Raw genomic sequence first — 4,640 nt, 5'->3', positions numbered from 1 at the left:
CCCCGCAGCCAGCCCTGCAGGCGGTCACATGCCGCTGCCTTCCCTGGTGCAGCTCTGCGCCGAGCCCGGCAGGGCCCAGCTGCAGCCTCCACGCCGGGAGCTGCTGCCCAGCTGCTTGTGATGTCACAGTAACTGGCGGGGGGCACAGAGGCCAGGGCAAGAACATTTGCAGGGCCCAGGTGTCACGTGGTCCCCCGGCCCCGCTTCCCCTTGCGGCACTGCAGTCGCTGCAGCTGAGCCCTTTGCTGGGGTTCAGGAACAAGCAGCTCCTGGAGGAGAAGCCAGGCACAGGTGGGGCCCAGCACACACATGGCTCAGTTGGCCTTGCTGCTCCAGCCAGGCTGGTCTGGCTCTAGCCCCAGAGGTCACAGGGGCTGTGGGGCTGCTGGCAGGCAGCTGGCCCACCCTCCAGCAAGGGTTGGGGGGTGGGGGGGGCATGCTGGCTGCAGAACACCCCAGACTCCAGGGCACAAGCACAGCCCAGAGCATGGCGGCAGCATGGGGGAGCAGGGAGCCCTGTATCCCCAGCTATGCCTCAGGCCGGTGCACACTATGCCCTCCCCTGCCCCGGGCTGGAGGGACCCCAAAGTCACACCCCAGGAGTCACTAAGCCCAGGGTGGGGCATAAGCCCCTCATCCCAGCTCCCCCAGCCCCATGAGCCAGGCTCAGCAGCCTTCCCCGCCCGCCCCACACGACCAGAGATGTAACGGAACAACAAGCACAGCTTTCTGCAGCCATAGCTAAGGCCTTCCTCTGCAGCCAGGAACCGGGCAGCTACCAGTCAGGGACTCACACTCCAGCTCACGTTCATTACAATAGCACCACCCCAGGCTGATGGGATGGAGTGGGGGATACCTGTGGGGGGGCGGGGCTCACAGAGGGTGGGGGTCTCCTGCTGAGGGTAACCTTGACAACCAGGTATCACCTTTGTACTGCAGACAAAGGAGGAGGTGTAGCCTGAGGGGTTTGAACTGGGAGGTGGAAGCAGTTAGTCTGGGCTGGGAGAGAGAGAGACCAAGGAGGGGGCCAGGCCCCAGCTCTGGGGCCCCTCGGGGCCTCCTCTCCCCAGCATGGATGGGACTGGCTGTCTCTGCCGGCTGCACTGACTCCTCTGTACAACGCTGCGTCCTGTCAGCTAATAAACCCGCTGTTCTCCTGCTGAGTGAGAGTCACCCCTGCCTATGGCCGGCGTGCAGAGCTTGGGGAACCCCGAACCCCATCACAGCTGGTAAGGGGGAGACCCCATCCTAACGCCACCCGCTGTCACCGGCTAGAGAAACAGAGCTCCAGCCGGGTCGGGAACACTCAGTGAACAGCATTTCGTCTGGCGAGCAGCGACGGAGCGACAGCGAGGCTGTGGCAGCCCCGTGCTACGAGCGCTGTGCTCGCTTTCCTACTGCTGTGTGTGATCTCGGGCTGCTGGCGAAGTCCCTGTGCTGGGTGTGAACTGACTGGAGGGGGGGGTGTGACGGGTTAGGTAATTCTGTTAGTCACCTACGACTGGTTGGTAAAACTCGACTAAGTAACTGGTCGAGGCAGAGCTAAGCAGGACTCAAGGTTCACCACTTACACGGGGGTCCAGGAGGGAAAACAGCAGGAGGAAGGAAGGGAAAGAAAGGCAGGGAGGAGGAGGAGGAGGAGGAGGAGGAGGACGACGACGACGACGCAGACCTGGGCGGACTCACCCCAAGACCAGCGCTCCCAGACCCGAGGCGCAGCAACCAGCACCAGAGAGACTAGACTGACTGTGTCTGGCCAACGGGGGAAGTCGGCCGGCCTGTGCCAGGGCGGGGAGCCTGACCCCGAGTGCTTAGCTCGTGTTCTGCCTGCTCCGTACTCGTCGGTAAATGGACCTGGTGGGTAGGCTGGGGAGATCCAAAGGCTACGGGAGGAAACCTGGACAGAAAATCCAGAGTGGAGCCCTTAAGGCAGGTCACAGGCTGTACTGGGGGCAGGGCTGGAGCGGAGTAGTTCACAGGGAGGCAGGTCACAGGGAGGATTCATCAAACCTGCTTTCCGGCAGCTGCCTGCAGTCACCTGTCCCAGACGTACTGACCTGTCTTCCCTTCGGCTCCAACTGGGGTGTCGGGGGGGGGCAGGGCGCTGGGGCGCACGCCTGCTCCCAGCACGAGCCCAGGCACTGCGGCGTGTGGGAGGGAGCCCAGCGGAGAGGACTCCCGCCTTGCTGACAGCATGGGAACAAGAGGGAAGTGGCCATGACGGGCTCTAAGCCTCCTCGACTGGCGACAAGGACACCGGCCCGGGTCCCTTTGGTCAGCAGGAGGGGGCATCGCGCTCCTCTGGCCAGCCCCCGGGCAGTAAGGTGCTGACCTGCCGCCTCTGCCTTCCTCACTGGGTGCAGGGGAGAGACCCACATCACAGCGGAGACGTACGTGACGTCAAGCCCCGCCAACGACCTTGGGCTGGGCCGGAAGAGCAGAGTTCAGCAGAGACTGACGTGGTTATGGCAACTGACAGCCCGAACCCCGCGCTGCACCGCTGAGCCCTGAGAGAAGCCGCAGACTCACGTAGATCCTCACCGCCGCCGCTAACCACGGTCGCGAGACGAAAAGGGGCCACGCGCTGCCCACCCCCACCTAGGGCACAAACCCGGGCCCAGGCGGCTGCACCTCCAGCCCTGCTCAGATTCAGGTCCCTGCAGCTCAGGGCCAGAGCCCCTGCCCAGCCCTGCCTCCTGCCACAGGAAGGGGGGTTGGGTACCACAAGGGGCCTTGCCAGGCCTGGCACCCCGCCACCCCCACACAAGCTGCCTGTGCTAATGGAGGCAGGGGAGGGTAGCGCCGGCAGAGCTGGGGGGCCCCTGCGTCCTTCCAGAGCACACGCTGAAGCCAAACCCTGGCACCCCGCAGTTCAGACAGGGGTAGGAGACGACCCACAACCCCGTCTAGCCCCAGGCTGGCGCAGGGCAGCCTGGCCCCCAGCAGAGACACGCGAGGAAGAAGGAGCTTGTGCAATGCCCCCCAGCACAGGCAGGCCGACTTCTCCTGTTGGCCAGGCTGTCCTGGGGCACCTTGTCGCTCAGGCTCCAGGGCAGCTGCATGAGGCATGGGGCACCTCCCCTCAGCAAGCCCCCCAGTGAGCTGAGCACTCCCCAGCCTCTCACCCCAGGCCCTGCAGAAGGCACATTAAGGGCAGCTTGTGTCATCCACCCTGCCCAGTCCAGCCCCCCAGGCGAGCAGCCCCCTCACCCTCTCAAGGAGCAGCTGCCAGCCTTGCAGCTGGGGCTGAGGGACTAGGACAGTGGCTCTCACCCGCACCTTTGAGCAGCATTTTAAGGCAATCCCAGCCCCTCGCAGGGCCCCCCAGGTCCTCTGGAGGTATCACCAGCCCCACATCACCCCCTCCCCAACTCACTGCAACTGCACATCCCAGCTGTTGGCCTGAGTCAGGTCCCAGAAGCCCCCCCACTGCTTCTCCCTCCCCAGAACTCACTGCAGAGGGCCCCCAGAGAACCCCCCTCTGCCACCCTGCACCTGGTGTGCAGAGCTGGAGGGGCAGCTGGGCACAGCACCCCCGTAGCACATGGCGATTTCAGCAGGGACCTTCTCTGCGCAGCACCACCAGGCCAGTAGCTCAGCTCACGCCCCAAGGGCTCGCTGCCTCTTCTCCAAGGCCCAGGCGGCAGCCAGGCAGCCCCACAGCCCCAGTCCGAGCACCGTGTCCGGCAGGCATGGGAGAGGAGCAGTCACCCCCCAGCTCATCGGTACGAGCCAGAGGGTTTGTTAGTCCTCCGCTTCGCCGGCCCTTGGAGCATCTTCAGCTGGCCCTGGGCAAGGCCGCCCTCGGGCTTGGGCTTCGGCTCGGGCTCGGTCCAGCGGTCAGAGAGGCCCTGCTCCAGGCTGCACAGGGAGTCCATCAACCCCCAGAAGACGGAGAGCAGCGCACCCAGCAAGCAGAGCATCCCGACCCACGGCACGGCTGGGCAGGGCCACGGGAGAGCTGGCGACAACTCTGCGCCCCAACCTGGAACTCCGGCCGGCGGCTCCTGGCAGGGACAGAGCAGCGCAAGGCTGTGACAAGCCCTACCCGTTTCCTGCTACGGACCCACCCGCAGTCAGGGGATCACAGCTCGCTGGGGCCACAGCAGCCGCATTGTGAGGCCTTGCACAGCCCTTTCAGACAGGGCCCCAGGAGGGTCCAAACCAAGCCCAGTACCCCACAACTGCCGTTGGGAACATCCCCATGTGGGCACAGGGCTGAGCAGGAGGGCGTGGGCCCACCAGACACGCAGGGTCACGCAGACCCCAGCATGCCCCAGACTGGCTTTAGAGCTGCTGCCAAGTAGATAAACAGGTTCTATAAGTACTCTTCATACTGGGCCATTTCCACCTTGCTGAATAGACCTGGTCAGCTCTGGCCCTCCCTCTTCCTGGGACCCCACTCGTTAAATACCCCTCGGAAACCCCCGCCCCCCATGCATCTGACAAAGCAGGTCTGTGCCCACGGAAGCTCACGCTCCAAATTATCTGTTAGTCTATAAGGTGCCACAGGACTTCTCGTTGTTCCAGGTTCTCTAAGCCAGTCAGCAACACAGACCTTCCCATTTGCCCCCCAGTATTTTGGGAACAAGCCCGAGGGAGTGTTGCTCAAGTGGGGTCTCCTCTTCAGTATAAAGGGG

Source organism: Carettochelys insculpta, chromosome 1 (assembly GCF_033958435.1).
Source record: "Carettochelys insculpta isolate YL-2023 chromosome 1, ASM3395843v1, whole genome shotgun sequence".
In the NCBI taxonomy this organism is placed as follows: Eukaryota; Metazoa; Chordata; order Testudines; family Carettochelyidae; genus Carettochelys; species Carettochelys insculpta.
The sequence above is the reverse complement of the archived record's forward strand: the minus strand, read 5'-3'. Positions refer to the sequence as shown.